Source organism: Tupaia chinensis, unplaced genomic scaffold, assembly GCF_000334495.1.
Source record: "Tupaia chinensis unplaced genomic scaffold, TupChi_1.0 Scaffold139833_1, whole genome shotgun sequence".
NCBI lineage: Eukaryota > Metazoa > Chordata > Mammalia > Scandentia > Tupaiidae > Tupaia > Tupaia belangeri.
In genome coordinates this window covers 3,792,194-3,816,973 of record NW_006199712.1, presented here as the reverse complement: position 1 = coordinate 3,816,973, position 24,780 = coordinate 3,792,194, and the positions used below count along the sequence as shown (strand labels likewise).

The 24,780-nt window shown below is 43.7% G+C and overlaps 1 protein-coding gene across 3 annotated transcripts in view; it reads right to left on the bottom strand.

The window, feature by feature from the left end:
- The window catches only part of TFDP2 (transcription factor Dp-2), a 185,289-nt gene extending 160,515 nt beyond the window's left edge, over window positions 1-24,774 (bottom strand). For all 3 annotated transcript variants that reach the window (XM_006162311.3, XM_006162312.3, XM_027765888.1), the window contains exon 1: window positions 24,554-24,774. The gene's annotated coding sequence lies outside the window, so the exon portion shown is untranslated. The remainder of the gene's footprint in view (window positions 1-24,553) is intronic.
- Between the last annotated feature and the right edge of the window lie 6 nt (window positions 24,775-24,780).

Below are 24,780 nucleotides of genomic sequence, written 5' to 3'. Positions count from 1 at the left end.
CCCAAGAGAAGAATGGAGGAGAAGGGATTATGGTGTGGCCGTCCCCCCTGGGGTGTGATTTCTGTCTCTCGGTCTCTGTCTTTCTGGCGAGCAAAAAAAAAAAAAAGAATAAAATAAAATAAAAGGTTAAATAAATAAATAAAGTTAAATAAAATCATTCTTTCACAAAAAAAAAAAAAAGAAAAAGAAAGTTATAGAGGACTATGTTAGCATACTACCATTCGTTAAAAAGACTGTCTGTGGGGACCAGCAGGTGGCATGGTGGTTAAGACGCTGGACACTCCCACATGGCCGAACAGGGTTCAAGTCCTGAATCTGGTGGCTTGCTTTCTCACTTCCTCTCACTCTCACCCTCTGTCTCTCTCTGGTCAAATTAAAATAAAAAATAAGTGAATGAATAAATACAATAAATAATTATTTAAAAAAAAAAAAGACCATCTTTGAGGAAGAGATTAGCTGGCTGGAAAGCAAAGAGTGGGAAAAAGACTTCAATTTTTTTTTTCTTTCATTAATTCTTAAGACATAGTAGGGTATCTTGTTATACTATTTTATACATTTGTATATTGTACCATGAGCACACACAACTGATGCAACAAATTAATCTTTAAGATTCTGTATTTTCCTCCACATAGAAATAGTAAGTACTTTTGTTCTCTTAATATAAGTAAATACAGCCATCTAAGCTGGAGAAAGAAACAGCACAAACTTCCTTTGGTATTTTAAATAGAATTCTTTCTTTGGGAGCTTGAAAAGACCTGATTATTATGTTGTAATCAAATCCTGGGTCAAAAAAATCATTTTTCGGGACCAGCAGTTAGCATAATGGCTATGTCGCTGGACTCCCACGTAGTCGACCTCAGTTCAAGTCCCAGACCTGGTGGCTTAAATTCATGTTGGGCGCGTGTGCATGCGTGCCCAAGATCTCAAGAGGAGAATAAGGAAGGGATTCTGGCATGGCCATCCCCTCTGGGGGGTGATTTCTCGCTTTTTGTCTGTCTGTCTCTCTCTCTCTTTTTGGCGAGCGCACGCACCCTATAGCAAAAACCTCTCCAAATAATAATAATAATAATAATTTTTCTACAGCAGGATACGGAACAACTAAACAAGACTAAATCTACTAAATCTCACTATGAATGCACATTAGGTGCAGCAGGGTCCAGGTATAATTAATACTAAATCTACTAAATCTCACTACGAATGCACATTAGCTACAGCAGGTCCCAGGTATAATTATGGAAACATTTCTTTAAGCCAGAAGGTGATGAAACTTCATTAAATTCTAACACTTAAGTTTAGTCTTTGTGATTAACCTGTTTATCCCTTCATGTCTTTCTTGCCATTTTGGATTCCTTCCTGAAATTCTGAAACTGAAATAAACAGAACGTTAGAAGGAATGCCTAAATTTTTAACAATACTATTTTTAAGTGGAAATAACGTAATTAAATGTATTATAACTTCTTTATTAAGTATGAACACACAGGTTAACATCTATTCTCTCCTGGAAGTACACTAAAATAATGCTAAAAGGCGAAGCTGACCCTGCCACACCAGTGCACACACACCTGTGCACATCAGAAGTGTCGGGAGAGGGCTCTAAGCAGCCGCTGAAGGCAGCGAGCTCAGCTGAGGCTGGGAACTGGGAAGGTGGTTCGAATCTGAATACAGGACGGTTTTTCACCTAAAAGCCTTACCCTGCATAGTCAAGAAACTGCCCCTTCTGCACCCCAGCAAGAGACAAGTGGTTTATCTTCTAAAGACATTAAACCAGGCAGGATATTGAAAATCATATACTGCTAAGAGATTAGAGATCTACGTTCTGAACACTGGACTAAGTGCTCTTCCCCAGGTCGGCCTCTGGAATGCAGGCTGATCAGGCAGGAGACTGAGAGTACCCTGCAGGACCCGCCCCGGGGAAGAGGCCTGCAGTCCTCCCTCACCCTGGGCTACCCCTCCCAATAGAGAAGCCTCATTCAGCTTTTTATTACCTCACTCTTTTACCTGAACAGAGGGTCAAAGTCTACTGAACAACTGAGGAAAATCTCTAATTATGAACTGAAGAGGCCGAATTAACAAAACACAGGACCCTGGACCAGCCTGGCAGTGTAGCGGTTAAGCCTGGGCACTTGGAGTTGGATCGCACATGGCCAACCACAGTTCAAATCCCAGCCCCAGAAGCTTGAAAAACACACCAGGCAAAAAAACAAAGCAAAACAAAACAAAAAGCAAAAAAAAAAAAAAGGGGGGGATACCAAATTAATAAAACAGGAAAAAAAAAAAAAAAGAAAGGAAGGATGGAAGGAGAGGGAAAAAAAGGGAGGAAGAGATGGAACAGAGAGACAGGAGGGGAGGAGAAGAGGACGGAAGTGCCAGGCTGAGGGCTACAGGAAGCAGACCACAGAGGGAGAGTGAGAAATTGCCTATAAGATAAAAAAAAAAATAATAGTAAGTATAAAAACTTTATAAACTCTTTCCAGGGGGACCAGCAGTTGGCGTAACAGCTATGTCACTGGACTCCCATGTAGTCGACTGCAGTTCAAGTTCCGGACCTAGTGGCTTAAACTCACACCAGGTCCATGTACGTGCGTGCCCAAGATCCTGAGAGGAGAATGGAGGAGAAGGGATTGCAGTGTGGCCATCCCTGTCTCTCTGTCTCTCTCTGTCTTCTTTCTGGCAAGCACACTCGCCCTATAGCAAAAAACAAAAACAAACAAACAAACAAAAAAACCTCTCCAAAAAAAAAAAAAATCTTTCCAGGAGGTCCACCTAAATAGAAGAAATGCCATAAAGGAGAAGAGGGGAGAAAAAGAAATTATTCAAAAGCAGTTAAACTTTCTGGCAACACAGTAGGCTAAATAACATGAAACCTCATCTTAACACCTAGAAATGCTGGATAAGTTAAACATTCTCTCGGTTTAGCTCTGTGGCCTCATGGTTTAGGAAGCTGAATCCCACATGACTGACTAGACCCAGCAGGGGCTGAAAACACTCCAGGCGTGAGTGCACACAGGCCCCCAAATCCTAACAGCATGAGAAATGGAGAAGGAATTGTGGTGTGACCATACTCCACTGCGGGGGGTGGGAGGGTGCTACCTCCTCTTCTGTCTCTGGTGTGCACATGGACCCACTGGAGGGAAGAAAAAAAAAAGATATGCAGCAGAAACCGGTCCCCAAGTGAGAGAACACACTTCGCTTTCCAAAGAATGCTCTTGTAAACAGTGCCTCACTTGATGAGGTTAGCATAATCTTTGTACCAAAGCCAAATTAATAAGGCAAGTTCCAGATGGAATGGTGCAGCCATAACACAACCATCTGCAATGCTGGAGGCCACAGAGAGGAGGGGGGTTCAGTTCCCTGGGGTGCTCTGCATACACCAGGTGATCCTGGCTGGCTGGGAAAGGCTGGGGCAGTGAGGCCCGAGGCATAAGCCTCTGTTGAAGGGGACTGGTCTTTCCTATCTCTCTCTTGCATGAAATAAAGAAGAACAATGTGTTGTTTGTTTGTTTGTTTTTTAAAAAGGATTGATATGGGCCGGCAGCTGGCTTGGTGGTTAAGAGCGCTGGACTCCCACATGGCCGACAGTGGTTCAAATCTCAGACCTGGCAGCTTGCTTTCTCACTTTCCCTCTCTCTCACTCTCTTGCCCTGTCCCTCTCTGGTCAAAATAAAATAAATAAAGTCAAATAAAATAATTCTTATAAAAAAGGATTGACATATTAATTTAACAGGTGAATTTAATTATGATAAGCAACATCAATACATATAAATACAAAATCAAAATAAACACTTTGAGGATACGATGGTAGAGAAATCTCAGTGGCAACAAAGATTACGTTCTTAGAAAAAATTTTAATAAAAAAATGTGTAAAAACCTGTATGAAAGGGGGCCCGCAGGTAGCATGGTGGTTGAGGCACTAGACTCCCACATGGCCGGCCATGGTTCAAGTCCTGGACTCACTGGCTTGCTTTCTCTCTTTCTCTCTCTCACTCCCCCTCTTCCTCCCTTTCTCTGTGTCTTTCTCTGTTTATGACAAATGCCCTATACAAATTTAATAATAATAATAATAAATAAAATTAATTATTTTAAAAAACTTGTATGAAGGAATTAAAAACACATGTCTACACAAAGCCTGAACACTAATGCTCACAGCAGGATTACTGTAATAGCCAAAAAGCCCAAAGGTCTACAGCTGATGAACGATAAACATAATATGGTATATACATATGATGGAATAGCATTTGGCAAGAAAAAGGAATGATTACTGATACAATGTACAGCACGACTACACCTTGAAAGAGTTATGTCAAGGGACCAGCAGACGGCTTAATGGTTACATCACTGGAATTCCACAGAATCAACCGCCGTTCAGGTCCTGGACCCAGTGGCTTAAAACTCATGCCAGGTACGTGTGAGTGTATGCCCAGATCCCGGGAAGAGAATGGATTACAGCGTGGTCATTCTCTCTGGGGAGTGATTTCTACCTCTGTCTCTCTGGCAAGCAACCATGCCCTATAGCAAAAGTCTCTCTTAAAAAAAAAAAAAAAAAAAAAAAAAAAACATAATAAAAAAAAAAAAAAAAAAAAAAAACAGTTATGTCAAGTAAAAGAACCAGTCACAAAAGTCCACATGAATGATTCCATTTATATGAAATACAACAGGCAAACCCAAAGAAACACCAAGTACATTAGTAGCTGCCTGGGGATGGAAAGGGATGGGGGCTTCTTTTTAGAGAAAATGTTCCCAAACTAGGTAGTGATAATGGTTGCACAAGTCTATAAATATACTAAAAACTACGGAATTATATGCTTAGAATGTGAATTTTATGATATGTGATTGTATCTCAATAAATCTGTTTTCTAAAAAAATATCTCTAGGGACCAGCAGCTAGCGTAATGACTATGTTGCTGGACTCCCATGTAGTTGACTGCGGTTCGAGTCCTGGACCCGGTGGTTTAAACTCACGCCACGCGCATGCGCGTGTGTATGCCCAAGATCCCGAGAGGAAAATGGAGAAGGGATTGTGGTGTGGCCATTCCCTCCGGGGGTGGTGATTTCTCACTTTCTGTCTCTCTGTCTCTCTCTGTCTGTCTGGCAAGCTCATGCGCCCTATAGCAAAAACCTCTCAAAAAAAAATCTAAGAAAAAATTTTAAATAGTTTTGAAAGACAGCAAAAAGTAGAAAAATTATGGTTTTGGATAAGACAATGCAATGTTATAAAGATATTAATTTTAAGCCAATTTGTGAATTCAGTGCCTTCCCAATTCAAATACGAACAAGCCATTTTATGGAGCTAGACAAATTCCTACTAAAACTGATAGGGAAAAATAAAAACCATGCAAAACAACAAAGATAGTACTGAAATATAAAAACTACAAAGGAAGACTAGGGCCAGCCAGTGGCGTGGTGGTCCAGGCAGTGGGATCCCATGAGACCGACTGCATGGTTTGAGTCTCAGACCTGGCTTGAAAAACATACTGGAAACGTGTATGTGAACTGAAAAATCCTGAAAGAAGAAATGGAGGAGAAGGAAGTGCAGCGTGGCCATCCCCCATGAGAGGTGCTTTCTCACTTTCCTTTTCTGTGTCTGGTGAGCATGAACACCCTCTAGTTTAAAAAAAAAAAAAGGAGATTAGGTGTACCAAACACTGCAAACATATTATAAAGCCTCTATAATAAAAACATTGTGATAAACAGGCACACAAATAGAGATTAGTGGAATAGAGAAGAAAGTCCAGAGCCGGCAGGGGGCATGGTGGTTAAAATGCTGGACTTCCATATGGCCGACCACAGTTCGTGTCCTGAACCCCCTGGTGACTTGAGCGCTCTCTCTCTCTGGTCAAAATTGAAAAATAATGACAATAAATAAATCATTCTTTTTTTTTTTTTTTTGAGAGGTTTTCACTATAGGGCGTGTGTACTCGCCAGACAGACAGAGAGACAGAGACAGAAAGCGAGAAATCACCCCCCAGGGGGGATGGACACGCCAGAATCCCTTCTCCTCCATTCTCCTCTTGGGATCCTGGGCACACAACACGCGTCCTGCGTGAGTTTTAAGCCACCGGGTCCGGGATGCGAACTGCCGTTGACTATGTGGAAGTCCAGTGACATAGCCATTATGCTAGCTGCTGGTCCATATCTATCTTTATCTTAATTTGACCAGAGACAGAGAGAGGGAAAGTGAAAAGCCAAGTCACCAGATCTGCGACTCAATCCACAGTTATTTCAGGGGACAACAGAAATGTAGATTTTCTACTGATAATTCAGCCTCTAGCAAACAAGCTAGCGTGGTAGGGAGTCCCCCTCTGGCCTTCCATCTCTGTCTCTGTGTCTCTGTCTCTGTCTCTCTGTGCTTCTGTCTTCTCATTTTTTTTGTAATTTTTCCCTTTTACAATTTTTTTAAAGGTAAAGTTTTTCTCTTGCTCTCAGCTCCACCTTTTGTTTTGTTTAATAATCCCCATCTGGTCCCCCCACCCAGGCAGGAGAGGAGAGGCCTTCCTTCAGAAGAAGATTCCTCATGTCTCCTGTGAACTAGGATGCCTAAAGTTAAACTTGTGTTCATGGAAATGTATATATCAGCTGTGTTTGCTATGAAAATATTTAGATTAATTAAGATCTTTAGTAATTCAATAAAATGTGTGTGTGTGGGGGGAAACAGTATAGAAAGTAAACATAGATACCAGAGACAGTGTGGGAGGAGAGTGGGAGATGGCAGAGGGTAAGAGATAGGGAATCAAGGATGGGGGGGAAGCAAAACATACAGGAAACAAGAAATGGAAAATTATTTGTTGACAATAACATGTATGTTGGGGGACCAGCAGTTAGCGTAATGGCTATGTTGCTGGACTCCTACATAGTCGACTGTGGTTCGTGTCCTGAACCCGGTGGCGTAAAAATCATGCCAGGCTGTGTGCGTGCGTGCCCAAGATCCCGAGAGGAGAATGGAGGAGAAGGGATTGCGGCGTGGCCATCCCCCCTGGGGGATGATTTCTTGTCTCTCTATCTCTGTCTGTCTGGTGAGTGCATATGCCCTACGTCAAAAAAACTCTCAAAAAAAAATATGTATGTTGATGTGCTTAATTGAGACAATATACAGTGTACTCTGGATGGAAAATCTCATTTTGTATATTGTAATGATGTACAGTGAATAAACGTAAATAAATAGATTTTTTTAAAAAGTCATTGGGATTTTGACAGTAATGACACGGACTCTGCATCACTTTCGGTAGTATATAGACATCATAACAATGTTCTAATCCATGAACATTGGATACCTTTCCATTTATTTGTTTTTAATTTCAGAAACATTTGCTAATTTTCAGTGTACAACCCTTTTACCTCATCAACTTTATTCCTAAGTATCCTAGTCTTTTTCATATTAGTATGCATGGGACTGTTTCCTTAATTTCCTTTTTGTATTTGTTCATTGTTAAGTGGATAGAAATGAAACTGATTTTCATGTGTTGATTTTGTTTCCTGCAACTCTGCTAAATTAATTTATTAGCTGTAAGATTTAGCTTCTTGTTCGTTTGGTTTTGATTTTTTGCCACAGATCCCATGCACTCATAGGAGAGAGACGAGGGCCGGCAAGTGGCAAGGTGGTTAAGAGCGCTGGACTCCCACATGGCTGACTGTGGTTCAAGTCCTGGACCTGGCAGCTTGCTTTCTCGCTTTCTCTCTCTCTCTCACTCTGTCCCCTTCTGGTCAAATTAAAATAAAAATAAATGCATAAATAAAGTTAAGTAAAAGAATTCTTAAAAAAATAAATAAATAAATAAAAGGAGAGAGACGAGAGAGAAAGTGAGAAATCAATCCCTCCAGGAAGAATGGTCATGCCACAGTCCTTTCTCCTCCTCCTCTTGGGATTTTGGGCACACATGCTCACATGCCCAGTGTGATTTTCAAGCCACCAGATCAGGGGCACAAATCATGGTTGGCTACATGGGAGTCTAGCACCTGAACCACCATGCCACCCTGCTGGCCCCCAGATTTGGTCCCTTAGTGGAATCTTTAGGGTTTTCTCTTTATAAGATGGTGTTATCTATGAACAGAGAGAAGTTTACTTCTTTTCCAATCTCAATGCCCTTTATTTCTTTTTCTTGCCTAAATGGTCTGGTTAGGATTTCCAGTACTATGTTACACTGTTGTGATAAAAGAGGACACCTTCATCTTATTCCTCACCTCCCATTACTGAGTGTGATGTTAGCCATGGGTTTTTATATTTGATCTTTATTATACTGAGGTAACTTCCCTCTATTCCTAGTTTGTTGAGTGTTCTTTTTTTGTTTGTTTTAAAGATTTAATTAAATTAATTTATTTAAATTTGACCAGAGAGGTACAGAGTGAAAGAGAGCGAGAGAAACAGAAAGTGAGAGAGCAGGCCACCAAGTCCAGGACTCGAACCATGGATGGCCATGTGGGAGTCCAGTGCCTTTAACCACCATGCCACCTGCCGGCCCCTTGAGTATTTTTTAAATCATAAAAGGGTATTGAGTTTTTGTGATTTTTAAAAATTTATTTAACTTTATTTGTTATTATTTATCTTTGTTTTTTAATTTGACTACAGAGAGAGAAAGAGAAGGTGAGAGAGGAAGCCACCAGGCTCAAGACTTGAACTATGGTGGGCCATGTGGGAGTCCAGTGTCAAGACCACCACGCCACCTGCTGGCCCCATAAAAAGGGCATTGAGTTTTATCAAAATTGTTTTTCTCTATGTATTAAAATGATGGATTTTTAAAATAAAGAAATCTAATTGTGGAAAAACAATAAAATTAGATCCATACTTCATACTATACACAAGAATAAATTCTTTTTTCTTTCTTTCTTTTTTTTTTTTTTGGAGAGGTTTTTGCTATAGGGCACATGCGCTCACTGGAAAGACAGAGACAAAGAGAGAGAGAAAGCAAGAAATCACCCTCGGGTGGGGGAGGGGAGGATGGCCACGCCGCAATCCCTTCTCCATTCTCCTCTCAGGATCTTGGGCATACACGCACACGCGCCTGGCCTGAGTTTAAGCTGCCAGGTCTGGGACTCAAACAGTGGTTGACTGCATGGGAGTCCAGTGATGTAAGCATTATGCTCTCTGCTGGTCCCACACAAGAATAAATTCTAAAAGGATTCAGAATCTAAATATAAAAAAAAAAAAAATGAAACCAGGCAGATACTAACTTAGCTGACTGACAAGAGAAACATCACCAATGATAAAACATGTCAACATGATAAACACTTAGATACAATGCCCTGTAAAAGAAAAGCACGTTTCACTTTTTGTGGTGTTTTTACCAAAAATGTATGACCTTATTTCAATCATGACAAAATAATGGGCAAACACAAACACAGGGGGCGTTCTGAAAAATACCAGGTCGTTGGGAAAGTCATGCCATATTTTTCTGCTTTTCGAAGCAAAAATGCACCATGACTTTCCTGATGGCCAATAACTGATTAGCACGCTTCAAAAGTTAAGACCGTGGGACCAGCAGACGGCGCCATGATCACATCACTGGACTCCCATGTAATCAACCGTGCTCCATGTACTGGACCCGGGGCTTAAAACATGCCGGGCACATCTGCGGGTGTGCCCAAAACCCTAAGAGGAGACTAGAGAAGGGACTGTGGCGTGGCCATCCCCTCTGCGGTGTGACTTCCAGCTTTCTGTCTCTCTGTCTGTCTGGTGAGTGCATGCACCCTATGGCAAAAATCTCTAAAAAAAAAAAAAAAAAGAGTTTGAAGATTATGAAAGACAAAAACTGAAGGCCACTAGTGAAAAGAGAATACTAAGGAGAAATAACAACTAAATGCAATGTGGATTCTAGAACAGAAAAATAGCATTAGTAGAAAAATTGGTTAAGATACAAAGCAGGCCTGCAGTGTAGTTAGTGATACTGTATCGGTGTTGTTGCCATCTTGCTCCTATGGGTTAGTGTGGTTATAGGAAATGTTAACATTAAAGGAAACAGGAGGGAAACAACTGAACTCTGTACTACTTTCGAAACTTTAAAGTCTGAAACTGGTTCCAAATCATTTTTTTCTTTTGCCAGAGAGCACGTACACTCAGCAGAGAGCACGTACACTCAGCAGAGCGCGCGAGCGTGAGCGTGGGGTGGGGGGAGCACTCCCCAATGGGGTGCAGGCAGGCTGCAGTCCCTTTCCTCCAGGTCTCCATCGTGCCGGGGTTTGGGGCATGCACACACATGTACCTAGTCTGTCAAGCCATAGGAGATGGGACTTGGATTCCAGTCAGCCATGTGGGATCAGGCTTCTTTTAACAACGAGGCAATGGGGACAGCCCCCAAATTGGGAAAAAAAAAAATTAAAGAAATGGAGGAATAATTATATAATTTAGAATCATAAGTATAAAAAGAACCAAAAGTAGAAATGGATAAAGGTGACGACCGATTCGTGCTGTTAGAAGTCGGTACGGTCCCTGGGGAGGAAAGGGCTCGGAAGGAAAGCAGCACAAGGCTACGGGAAATGGTCTGTCTCTAGCTGCTGGTTAAATGTCTTTATTGGGTCATGACGTGTTTTTCTTTTCTTTTTTTTTTTTTAATCGTTTTTTTTTTTTTTTGCTATAGGGCACATGCTCTCGATGGAAAGGCAGAGCGAGACAGAAAGCGAGAAATCACCCCCCAGGGGATGACCACACCACATTCCCTCCTCCTCCATTCTCCTCTCGGGATCTTGGGCACGCACACACACATGTGCCCTGCATGAGTTTTAAGCTGCTGGGTCCGGGACTCGAACGCCGGTGGACTACGAGAGAATCCAGCTATATAACCATTATGCCATCTGCTGGTCCCCATTATTTTTCTAGGCAAAAATGCACCACGAGTTTCCTGAAAATTCATCAAGCTACATCATTATTAGTGCATCATTTTTGGAATCTATCATATTTTTCCCCAAAAGTATTTTTTAAACATTATTTTACTTCTGGGAGAGTGGGACTAAACATATGAGGAAGACTTCTCTTTCTGAAACTTTTAAATAAAAAGAGCCAAATATTAATACAAAAAAAAAAAAACTAGAGCTGACAGGTGGCATGGTAGTTTAAGATACTGGACTCCAGCATGGTCAACCACAGTTTGAATCACAGACCTGGCAGCTTGCTTTCTCTCTTTCTCACTCTCTCGCTTTCTTTCTCTCTCTCTCACCTGGTGCCTTAAACTCACGCCGGGCATGTGTACATGCATGCCCAACATTCCAAGAGGAGAATGGAGAAGGGATTGCAGTGTGGCCATTCCCCCGGGGGGTGATTTCTCACTTTCTGTCTCTCTCTGTTTTTCTGGCGAGCACACACGCCCTATAGCAAAAACCTCTCTAAAAAAAAAAAAAATTTTAAAGTCAGAAAAGCAAACCTGAAGCACTAGGTCCAGAGTAGAGCAATACAACACAACTGGCCTAGTTTCTCTGCTCATCCTTGGCACCTGGTCTTCTACCTTCCTCTCGGTAAATATGGGATTTTATGGGGCCAGCAGGTAGGACAATGGTTAAAGTGCTGGACTCCTACATGGCTGACTACGGTTCAAGTCCTGGACCTAGTGGCTTGAAAATCATGCCAGGCACATGTGCGTGTGTGTGCAAGATCCCGAGAGGAGGAAAGAGGAGAGGAGATTCCGGCATGGCCATCTCCCCCGGTGGGGAGGAGGGTTGATTTCTCACTTTCTCTGTTTCTCCCAGAAGCGCATGCACCCTATGGCAAAAATCTCTCTAAAAATAAAAATATGGGGGAACCAGCAGTTAGCGTAATGGCTATGTCGCTGGACTCCCACGTAGTCGACCGCGGTTCGTGTCCCGGACCCGGTGGCTTGAAACTCACACCGGGCGTGTGTGCGTGCATGCCTAAGATCCCGAGAGGAGAATGGAGGAGAAGGGATTGTGGCGTGACCATCCCCCATGGGGGGTGATTTCTCGCTTTCTGTCTCTATGTCTCTCTCTGTCTGTCTGGCGAGCGCACGCGCCCTACAGTGAAAATCTCTCAAAACAAACAAACAAAAAATCTCTCAAAAAAATAAAAATAAAAATAAATAAAAATATGGGATTTTACACAAGACAGCCAAGAATTAACAATAAAGGTAGGTAAAACAAAGACTGGGCCAGCTGGTGGCATGGAGATCGAGGCAGCTGGATCCCACAGAGCCGACCGTGGTGTGAGAAACATGCCGGGCACGTGTGCTTGGGTGTCTAAAATCCTAAAATCCTGAGGGAAAAGGGGGAACCAGCAGTTGGTCGCTGGACTCCCATGTAGTTGACCACGGTTCGCATCCCGGACCTGGTGGCTTAAAACTCACGCCGGGCCCGTGTGCGTGCGTGCCCAAGATCCCGAGAGGAGAATGGAGGAGAAGGGAATGCATCGTGACCATCCCCCCTGGGGGGTGATTTCTCGCTTTCTGTCTCTATGTCTGTCTCTGTCTGTCTGGCGAGCGGCACACGCCCTATAGCGAAAACTTCTCCAAAAAAAAAAAAAAAGAATGGAGAAGGAACTACTGCATGGTCATCCCCCTGGGGGGTGACTTCTCATTCCCACCCCCATTTCTCTGAACCAGTGCTCACACCCTATACCAAATTATTTTCTTGAATTAATTTTTTTTTAATTTGCTATAGGGCAATTTTTTTTTTTTTTTTTTGATTTGCTATAGGGCACATGTGCTCACCAAAGAGAAACAGTGAGAGGGAGAAAGGCAAAGTGAGAAAGAAGCCACCGGGTACAGGACTTGAACCACAGTCTGTCACGTGGGAGTCCAGCACTTTAACCACACTACTCACTGGCTCCCATATAGCAAATTTAAAAACCAAAAACAGAGCGAGCAGGTAGCATGATCGTTACAGTACAACCATGGCTGACCGTGATTTGAGTCCTGGACCTGAAGGGTTGAAAACCACGGTGAGCACGTTTGTATGTGCCCAGAGTCCTGAGAGAAGAGTAAAGGAGAAGGGATTGTGGTGTGGTCATCCCCGGAGGGTGATTTCTCACTTTCTCTCTCTGTTTCTCTTTCTGTCTCTCTCAGGAGAGCATATACACCCTATGGTAAAAATATTTTTTAAAAATAGTAATAAATAAATATACTCCAAAAATATTCAGACAAGAAGCCATTTTAAAGCTGAGGTGTGTCCTGCTCTGTTCAAGGAAGCTACGCTCTAAACTCCATCTTCTAGATTCCCAAAATATTCAGACAAGTGGAGGAGAGATTTTGTCACAGAATGACCAGAAACCACCGCAGAGGCACAAGAAGCATGAGAAATCAAGATAATAGCTCTCCTTTAAGGGAAAAGAACACTCCCTCATCATCCACAGATAATGTCTGGGAAATGTCTGAAAGAGAATTATCATCCACAGATAATCTCAGAGAAATGTCTGAAAGAGAATTCAGAATATTCATAGTAACAAAACTAAACAAGATGCAAGAGCTGGGAGATAATGAACTCCAGAAGATGCAGGAGAAAAGAGACAACGAGTTCCAGGAGGGGTAGAAGTTCTTGCACGATCTGAAAGAGGAAACACACACCATAAAAAAGAATCAAATGGAGCTATTAGAGATGAAGGCTGCCATTCAGGAAATCAAAACCTCCCTCGAAGGCAGTAAAAGCAGATTAGTCCTTGCTGAAAATCGAAACTCGGATATTGAAGGTAAAACCTCTGATCTAGAAAAAACAAACAAACAAACAAACAAAAAAACCTAAGAAAATAACCCCCAAAATGAGAATAGTATATAAGAAATACTAGGCAGTATTAAGCACCCAAACATCCAGAAAACCGGTATCCCAGAAGGTGAGGAAACTAATAAGGGCATTGATAATCTATCCCATGAAATCCTGGAAGAAAACTTTTCAAATCTAGAGAGGCATTCAAATATCCAGACCCAAGAAATACAAAGGACTCCTAATAGAATCACCCCCAGAAGATCTTCTCCAAGGCACATCACAGCCAGACTGGCCAAATCTACAGACAAAGACAAAATACTAAAATTGGCAAGAGAGAAATGTCAGGTTACTTATAAAGGTTATCCAATCAGGTTAACCTCGGACCTCTCATTAGAAACCATGCAAAGCAAGGAAAAAATGGGAAAATACACTCAAAGTGTTAAGTGCAAAACAGTTTCAACCAAGAATATTATACCGGCAAGATTATCTTTCATATGGAAAGAAAGGATAAAAACATTCTCAGATAAACAAGACCTCAAAAAAATGTGCCAATAGCAGACCCACTCTTCAAAAAGTTCTAAAAGGAATGCTCAACAAGGAAAACTAAAGATACATACAGAAATAAGAGAACAAAAGGCAACTAAGAAAATGGCCAATTTAATGCTAGGGACAAGAAATATCAATACTAATGTTGAATGTTACCTTCCAGGATTTACATGGACAGATTGGACCACAGCAACACTGCATATTTAACAGAAGAGAGTTTGAACATCAGACTGAACTGGCAAAATAGGATTTTATGACTTTTGAGTAAAACATTACTGATTTTTTAACTGTTTTTCCCCCAAATTTAAGCATTTTACTTTCTTTTGAATTGTTAATACGTTCAACACTTTGCTGAAATATTTTTGTTTGTTTCTTTAAATGGAAACAAACTTTTCTTTCTTCCTGACCCCTCTGGAATTGGAAAACATTTGGGAGTATTCTTATTTTGTGGCAGCAGGGTTATTTGCACAGGTTCAATAATGTTTGTTGCATTGAATCGGAAATTGGAAATACTCATTATTGGACAGGGCTTTGACTGGAATGTCACACCTGAAGATTAATCAGGAAGCTATGGACCTAAGGTGGATCTCAAGTCAGCCAACAGAAGCTCTTAGAAAGATGGCCTGGTATGATAAATCATTCTGCCTGGCAGAGAGGATTAGAGAAGATACATGAAAGAATGTACAACATAAAATAACCTGGAATTTTCCAGCCCAGCACTGTAATCAGCAGAGATTGCAAAAGAGCAACCACACCAGAGGATTATCTTGAGAAAGACATTGAAGGAAGAAAAAGAGACTGATCTTTGTTAGCAGATGGTATATCACAGGACACTTGGTAGGCAGGCTGAACTGAGAAGGTTTATGTGTGACTAGCGTGCTGGGCATTTGCTTTTCAACGATGTGAGTAGCTGACATGTAAATATTTTCTCAAAAATATCTAAAACCACACTGGCTCTGTTTTTATAGTCACAAACAAAATTATAAAAAAAAAATTTTGAATATTATCTTTAAAGGTCAGTATTCTGAAATTTTGAAAGTTGTTTATTAACTGTCAAGAACTATGGAGTATGAGCAAAAAATTTTTGATATGTAAAGTGAATGTTTGTGGAAAAATGTAAAAATAAATAAATACACGAAAGAATAAATTAGTAAATGACAGTGAGTGTCTTCATGGAAAGCTACCCGACACAGTGAGACCCTCACATAGTGGGTACTAGAATACACAAATTGTGAAAGCTTCCGATTTTGGACAAAAAAATCTTTAACCAGAACACAGTGGGGGCCAGCCGGTGGCACAGGGGTTGGATCCCACACGTCTGACTGTGGTTTGGGTCTGACCCAGCCAGGAAATCAACCCTAGGAGCGGCAACTGTGTGTCCCCAAAATCCCCAGAGGAAACTGGAGAAGGGATTGCAGAGTGGCCATTCCTCTGGGGGTGATTTCTCACTTTCCCTCTCTCTCTGTCTCTGAAAGGGCACACACGCCCTCTAGCAAAAATTGGGGGGAACAAAAGAAAAAAAACGATGGTTACTTAAGACAGATGTAGATGAACTGTACAAAAAGTTGAGCAAAGTAGCCGTTAGTCACAGCGTAAAAGACTGCCTTCCTCTGCCCATCTCTGCAGAGTCCTAATACATAACTAGGTGGTAGGCTGAGAGTTATTTTGCCTTTGAGGTAGAGAAGATGATTTTGTTTAATCTGAAAATGTTTTCCATGCATGAGCGAGTCAAACTAATGGAACCGTTCTGTGTCTTTACTCGAGGCCACGCCAAGTCAGATGGTTCCTTACAGAGTGACTTACTGGAGTGAATTTTACATAAACAGGAAGAAATAGGAAATAAGTAAGAGGAGTCTAAGACAGACAGACAGACAGATGCACTCGTCCATCGACTGACTGACCTAGATACACGGACAGACAGTCTACCTGCTCAGGAGTTTGTTCGAGTTAGTCAGAATGTGCTGACACACACCTAGAGTTAAAAGTAAAAAGAAAAACTTTTCATGATAAATAAATATATGTTTTTCTTTCTTATTTTTTTTTTAAATTTGGCAGAGGGCACATGTACTCACCAGAGAAAGAGAGCGAGGGAGAGAAAGAGAAAGCGAGAAAGCACCCCCCGTGGGGGATGGTCACTGCACTCCCGTCTCCTCTCCCTCCTTTAGAGATTCCGGGCACGCACACACATGCGCCCGGCACGTTTTTCGAGATGCCGAGTCCAGCGCTAACCTTGCGGTGGCCAGGTGGAATCCGGCTGCTGCTGTAACCACCATGCCACCAGCTCGCCCTATGCTCTATTTCCTACTTTGACAAGAGACAGGCACTGTCACTCTTATTTCAAATACACTGACTTCCCAGCTGTGTAATTTTCCGTACAACCCCCAACACCGTTCACAGCAGCACTGTTAGCCACCTGGACTGTGAAGTGCCATGGCTTTTTGAGACCTGGTACTGCACCCCGTGACTCACAGACACCCCTGTGTTTGCCGTCCTGTGCACCTATTTCTGCTTCTGCCATAGGGCGCGTGCACTGGCTAGAGAGAAACAGAAGGAAGTGAGAAAGTGGCCATGCCACAATCCCTTCTCCGCCATTCTCCGCTCAGGATCTGGGGCACACACACATGCCTGGTGTGATTTTCAAGCTGCCGGGTCTGGGATTCAAACTGTGGTTAGCCATGTGGTGTCCCAGTGCCTTAACCGCCACACCACCTGCTGGCCTTGCCATTAATTTTTATTTTTCCTGCGATGTGGAACACTTTCAGCTTTTTTCCCCTTCTTTTCTCATAGCTTTAAGGTTTCATGACATTTTATTATACCCACGTTTCCTTTTATCCTACACATGAATTTCTTCTGAGAGCGAGCGAGATAAGCAACTCCGGCAGGGCCTTCATGCCACAGCCCAGCCTCAGCCTCGGGCAGCCCGGATGATGGGCACGCACACTCAGTGTGCACGGGGAGACCCTGTGCCGTGAACCAGGGACCCTGGCATGTGGGTCCTTCCTTACAGCGAGTCTTTTGTCGTGTCACCTCTGCACCACCATCTGGCCCCTAGCCTACACCTACTCAACTTCTCAACAAGTCAAAAAGACAAGTAATATTGGGACCAGCAGATGGTGTAATGGTTACGTCACTGGACTCCCATGTAATTGACCATGGTTTGAGTCCCAGACCCAGCAGCTTAAAACTCACGCCAGGCATGTGTGGGTGTGTGTCCAAAATCCCAAGAGGAGAATGGAGGAGAAGGGATTGTAGAGTGGCCGTTCCCCCTTAGGGGCGATTTCTCACTTTCTGTCTCTCAGTTAGTTTCTCTCTCTCTATCTCTCTAGTGAGATCATGCAGCCCTAGAGCAAAAATCTCTCTCTCAAAAAAACAAAAGACATGTAATATGTAGCAAAAAGACATTCAGTCCTCACAGTAAATATGTTAAAAGGAAGTAGTTTCCTACATTAGATACATTTTCTCTCAGTGCACTGGTAAAGGGTCTGGTGTAACAGACTCACACAGCTCCTAATAACCATCCAGTCAATTACCTGAAATGGAGCACGACTCAAGAAAACACTATAATATTACATAGAAATTGCCTGTTTTTTAAATGACAGCAAATGGGTGCTAGTTACTGATGGATCAAAAACAATGGCTAATTTTCAAATCACTCACTTCTATTTTAATGTGTTCACAATACTTCAGAAAAAAATTAAAAAGAAAGAAGAGCTCTCAAAAAAGGAGCTCTGAAGATCTCTGGCTTCCCTGAACTACTTTCCCCTACGTCTTTACCTGCACTTTCCATTCATGGGGGGCGGGAACTGCGTCGTGCCCTTTGTCAACCCCGCACCTCACACACTGCCTGTGACACAGCAAGCACGCCAAGCTTGTCTCCTGAGTGACACGCGGGGACCAGCTAGTGGGCAGTCCCCATCTCTCGGTGCCTCCTATCTGACCACTGCTGTCCTCCATTTCTAAGAATAAGGAAAGTAAAAGTGCCTTGGATTTAAAAGGATGGTAAACAGGAAACAGAATAAGGGAGTCTGCAAGTACCTGGAGAGCCAGCCAGTGGCCTGGTGGTCAAGGCAGCTGGGTCCCACATGGCCCACGGTGTGGTTTTAGTCCCAGACTGGGCAGCTTGAAAAAGACGCTGGGTGTGTGCACGCATGCCCAAAATCCGGAAAGGGGGAGAAATGGAGAAGAGACTGCAGCGTGACCATTTCCCATTGGGGTGCCTTCTCACTTTTACTCTGTTTCTCTCCCCTGTGAGTGCACATACCCTCTAATAAAGAAAGAAAGGGGGGCTGGCAACTGGCATGGTGGTTAAGGTGCTGGACTCCCATGTGGCCAACTGTGGTTCAAGTCCCGGATCTGGCAGCTTGGTTTTTTATTCCCCTCACCTCTTTCTGCTCAAATTAGAAAATAATCATAATAAATAAAATTAAATAAATAATTATTTAAAAAGAAAGAAAAGTACTCAAGAAATCAAAATCTAATTGCATCATTACAGATTAATCTAACAGAGAGGAAGCCTTTAAAGAGATATGTGCATTTATAAAATAAAGATGACTCTGGTTACCATGCTGGACGACTAGAGACAGGAGAAGACTGGAAAGAAAAAGGTAAATTATTATCACAGTCCGGAAAAAAAGGAATGGTGGCCCAGAGTACGTGACAAGAGGAAGAAGAGAAGGGAACAGACAGAAATAACCTTTTGCCTCAGGCATCTGTCAAGAATAACTATCTTTAGAGCACGCGGGGTAAAACGAGCATTGGTATTCTGTACCACACGGGCAGTTAGTAAGTTTGGTCAACGAGTGAATGGAAAGCAAAGCTGACATGAATGAACAGATTAGAGAGCCTGCCCAGCTGTTCTCTGTAAACCAGCGACAAGGCATATGCTCAGATGACATACTCCACACCGCGGCTGGCACTCACTCAGACACTGTGGACAGCAGGAGAGGCTGCCAGAGACCCAAGACAGGAAAACATCGTCCTGTTGTTCAGAAAGGTGGTGCGGTCTGTAGAACACGGAACTGCAGGGCTGGAGGCCACGTGGCTGACCGCTGGCTCCAAGGCCCACGGCCACCTGGGAACTGCAGGGCATGCACCCTTCCCAAGGTCCTGGGAGACCCGGTCCTGGAAGCTTCTCTCCCTCCTTCTCTCTCTGTAGTGCACGTGTGTGCTATCATGAATAAAAATAAACTTTAAAAAAGGAAGAAATGCGATCTTGCCAACTACTGATCATTGGAGCTAAACGTAATTCCACACCAAATTCTAGAACCGTCAGCAAGAGAAGTCTGTGAACACTTTGAAAAAGTCACCAACATCTGTGGCTAGAAAGTAGTACAGTTTCATTGAAGACAAGCGATGACAGAGTAAAGCTCTTTTCCTGACAGCTGTTAAACTAACAGGATTAAAAAAAAAAAATAAGGCATATAAAAATGTGGGTCCCAGTAAAGCGCTTGTCGAAGTTTTCTTCAAATAGTTCTGAAAACATTGAAATACCTGAATTGGATAATAATAAATTTTTCTTTTTCTTTTTCTTTTTTTTTTTTTGTTGTTGGCTGGAGGGAGCATGCACTGGTCAGAGAGAGACAGAGAGACAAAGAGACAAAGAGGGAGGGAGGAGAAAACACACCCCCATGGGCACAGTGACACTGCAAACCCTTCTCCATTTCTCCATCCTGCTGGATTTGGGGCACACATGTGCATACACCCAGAGAGTTTTCCAAGCCACCCAGAGCTGAGAGTTAAACAGTGCAATTGGTCCTGTGGGAGCCAGCTCCTTAAATCACTAAGCCACAGGGCCAGCACAAAATTAGCTAAATTCCTTTTTTTTAAAAGAATTATTTCATTTAACTTTATTTATTTATTTATTTATTTATTTTAATTTCACCAGAGAGGGACAGAGAGAAAGAGAGAGAAACCAAGCTGCCAGGTTCCCAAGAGGGAGAGAGAGAAACCAAGCTGCCAGGTCCAGGACTTGAACCATGGTTGGCCATGTGGGAGTCCAGTGCCCTTAACCAGCACACCACCTGCTGGCTCCCAAATTAGCTAAATTTCTAACTGACTAACTGTCATGAACCAAGAATTCACGAATTTTTCATTGCCTTTCAGAAACTTTCCAAGCAGGGCAAGGGCTCTGCTCTTAGCCCTACGTAGTAAACGTTTTAATGAAAGATTGGCATGAAGGCAAGGACAGCATCATCAAATTTACAGCTTATCACATGAATAGATCGGATATTTATACTGGATGACTAAATCAGTACTTCATTTTTCTTAATGCCAACCCACTAGAACCAATCTGACTAGATAAACTCTAAAACGGGTAAATGTAAAGTCCTTCCAAAACAAAATTCTATTAAAGAATTGAGAGAGCCTAACTTTAAGAATCTGTAAAGCGTGGAGAAAATAATTTAAAATTTTGCCTACACCACCAGTAACACTAGGTAACATAGTTACAGCCCTGAGATGCCAGCGGCCATTCTAAATGCTTTACATGTACACATTAATCGAATTACTGTAACAACCTTATGAGACAGATACTATCATTAACTTCATTTTCCGGATGAGGAGACCCAGGCCCAGGGTGCCTACATATATTTTTAAGGGGTTTTCAATTTATTTTGTTTTATATATAAATAGCCAGCACGATTTCTTTCACTGGGTGGCTACCTTGGACAGTCCATGCAAGGAAGATCATCGAGTCCAACTCGATGAAGCCTGTGTCCTCTGTACTGACGGAAACACTGACCCACGTTGAGGCCGTCTTTCCGGATCAGAACGTGGGGTTTGAGCACACACGGCAAGAGAGAGAGCCCTGGCCGAGTTTTTGCGGGTGGCTCCAGTAGAGCTGCGGCTGACCCATCCTGCTCTCAGCGGGGCAACGGAGCCAAAGGAGAGCGGGTGTCCACATATTTGCTCAGGTCACCCAGCTAGTAAACTGCAGAGCCAGGACTGACAGCCAGGAAGTTAGCTAACCCTCCAGTTCATCCTCTGAACCAATACCTCTCCATGAATTCACAGCGTGATGTGACCGCCAGGGAAGCGACTCGACGCTGCAAGGTGATGCTTTAAGGCCAGAGGGTAACAGGTCTTCCATATTAGCTAGGATCTAATCTGGGATACCATGCTTTTAAAAATAACGGATAAATCAAAACAAATCCACAAGGAAGGCATCAGTACCGTGGAAAGGTTCGAATGGAACTAAAAGAGAAGTCATTAGAAGAGGTTAGAGACTGATTTTGTTATTAAAAAAAAAAAAAATCAGTGGACTATAAGAGGCATCTGCAAATGCTCTGAAAACCCACAGCGCAGAAGAGACAGAACAAACACGGTGAGGATATGACTTAAGTTCAGTAAAAAAAAATAATTTTATGAAAATTAGAGTTGTCCAAATATCTTTGCCTCAGAAACTATGACACTATAAATCCTCTCTCCAGAAAAATATACAAATGCATATAATTTTAAACAAAGCCTCCAAGAGCTCACAAGTCTACTTTTATTTTTTTAAATAATTATTTTATTTAACTTTATTTATGTATTTATTTTATTTTGACCAGAGAGGGACAGAGCGAGAGCGAGAGGGGAGGAGGGAGTGAGAAAGGCAAGTTGCCAGGTCTGGGATTCAAACCATGGTCAGCCATGTGGGAGTCCAGCGCCCTTAACCACCATGCCACCTGCCGGCCCCTAAGCCTACTTTTGAAACTATTCATGCCCAGGGCCAGCAGATGAGGTGTTGGTTAAAGGCACTAGATTCCCACATGGCCAACCACAGTTCAAGTCCCAGACCTGGTGACTTGCTTTCTTACATTCCTTCTCTCTCTCTCTCTCTCTCTCTCTCCCTGATCAAACCAGAAAATAATAATAAATAATAATAATAAGTAAAGTAAAATAACTCTTGCAACAAAAACAAAAACTATTCATGCCCATTGGGAGTCTCATATCCCAGACTAAAATAGGACTCAAGTATGAAAAAGTGAGTATATTTAATAATCTTTAAATCCATTACTACTGGGACCAACAATTGGCATAACGGCCATGTCACTGGACTCCCATATAGTTGGCTGAGGTTTGAGTCTCGGACCCAGTGGTTTAAACTCATGCCAGGTGTGTGTGCGTGCGTGTGTGCATGCCCCAGATCCCGAGAGAAGAATGAAAGATAAGAATGGATTGCGACATGGTCATCCCCCCGGGGGATGATTTCTCACTTTTTGTCTCTCTGTCTCTCTCTGTCTCTCTGGCAAACACACGCACCCTATAGCAAAAACCTCTCCAAAAAAAAAGAAAGAAAAAGAATTCTATAACCTCTCAGCTATGCTTTCTAGTAGTATTCTGAGATCCATTAAGATACATGTCCCATTAAGAGTTTAAAAGATAGTTGGGACCAGCAGTTAGCATAATGGCTCCATCACTGAACTCCCATGTAGTCGACCACAGTTCGAGTCCCGGACCCAGTGGCTTAAACTCATGCTGGGCGTGTGTGTGTGCGCGCGCGCGCACGTGTGCTCAAGATCCCAAGTGGTGGATGGATGAGAAGGGAAGAGGAGAATGGAGGAGAAGGGACTGCGGCATGGCCAGCCACCCCTGGGGTGGTGGTGGTGGTGGTGGGGATTTCTCACTTTCTATCTCTCTGTCTCTCTCTGTCTTTCTGGAGAGCTCATACGCTCTATAGCAAAAACCTCTCAAAAGAAAAAAAAAAAGAATTTAAAAGATAGTAACAAGAAAGTGTGTCCATTTCGAATTGTACTGAGTGCACACAGTTCAGAAATGTTGGCTACGAGGGAAAGTTCTGATGTGGGACTTGGAGGACACATTCCTAGGGGTCACACTGGGGGAAGTGACATGATCACAGAATGGCCATATGAAGTTTTTACACACTGGAAATATTCATTTTCTTCTCACACAAAGAAGGAGGGTAACTGAAAAGTTCAGCCTTTGGTAAGTCTTGGGCCTTTATTAGCAAACAGCAGGGCCACATGCTGAAACTGCAGCTGCACTGCCAGATCAGAGCGACCCACAGCAGTCTGCTGTACTAGGCCAGCTCCAGGCACAAGATGTTCCAATCAACAGCAAACCCTGCCGGAGCCAGGACACCATGGGGCAGAACCTGGGGTCCCGCGTTTGATTTCCCCCGTTACTACTTGAGAATAGGCATTGCTAGTAGAGATGCATTACAGTGACAGGAGGGGGATAAGGCTTTAGCCAAGTTGCAGGCTAACCCATGAAATGGAAAGGCCAGATGCAATACAGATCAATTAAACTGTTTTGTATTTGATTCTGACCAGGCAGGGCCATGTCTCACTACAGAGAACAGACACAATCCTTTCCCTCTTAGGTGAAGATGGGGGTTCAAGCCACTGAGATTAAATAAAGAGCTCCCCCAAATGAGGCGTAGAAGTCAAATGAAAAGACATGATCCGACCTGGTGGGGCAGGGGGAGAAAAGGAGAGGAATGAGCTGCTGACTTATGGAAAGCAAATATGTGGGACAAGGAGTCTGAGCCCGCAGATGGAATGAGGAAAAGAGAGAAATATGCAAGGGCGCAGAGAGAGCTTCGGCAGGGACTATGGGAAAGGAATGCGCCCGTTAACGTTTCAACAGAAAAAGAGAAAACGTGGTGAACCGGGTTCTTTCAGAACCAGCACCCACGGGATACACGATGAAAAAGGCCTAACTCAGGCCGGGCACTCAGCACGTGGTGAGCTTTGTTCCGAGCGCTCTCCAGGGAGGAGCCAGCGACTCTGAGCGCCCGGCACAGGCACGTACTCCGGGGTTACAGATGGAGAAACTGAGGCCACCGTGCCAGCGACGCGGGCCCAACCCGGGCTGCGCGCCCGTCCACGCTGTCACATACTCTCGGCGGGACCCAGTGAAAACCGAGGTTCCCGGTGGAGTGGGATCTCGGCTTCCCAACACTGCTCAAAGGCGTCTGGGCCCCCAAAGCGATCCTTCACTTTTCAGAGCCCAAGTTCTCTTACGGGGTGGGTGGAATTCTTACAGAGGACACAGATCTTTGGAACTCTACGGAACACCTGATAGGGACAGATGGCGGCGTGCGGGTCGTGCGAGGAGGAGGACAAGTCAGAAAAGCCCAATCAGAGGCCATCCTCCTCGGAAACGAGAAGGGAGAAAGCGCCCTTCCCTCTTCCACACGGCGTGACTCAGGGACGCCACCTCCCCGACCTGCCGCGGGTAGGGGCGACCCTCTCCGGCTTCCGACTGTCGCCCTGACACTCCCGGGTGACCAGGCCAGGCCTGAGAGAGCCCGTGGGAACAGGTGGACAAGGGGCGACCAGGGGGTCCCTGGGCGCAGGCACCAAGACCTGCCCGGAGCGCGCCGGGCCGGGTCCAGAGGCCTTCGACGCGAGCCCGCGCCCTCCCCGGACCTTACCGGCTGCAGAGGACCAGGCGGCCACGCCAGGCTTCGGGCCGAGCCTGGGGCGCGTCTTCAGGCGCCACCGCTTCTCTGGCGCCAGCGCTTGGCGACAGTCGGGTTCCGGCGGATTCACGCCCAGGTGCCGCGGCCTTCCCGGTAGTCGAGTCCCGCGAGTTCGAGGCCCAGGGACGCTGACCGTGCGCGCGCCCTCGCTCTGCCCAGGAGGAAGGGTTAGGGCGCGC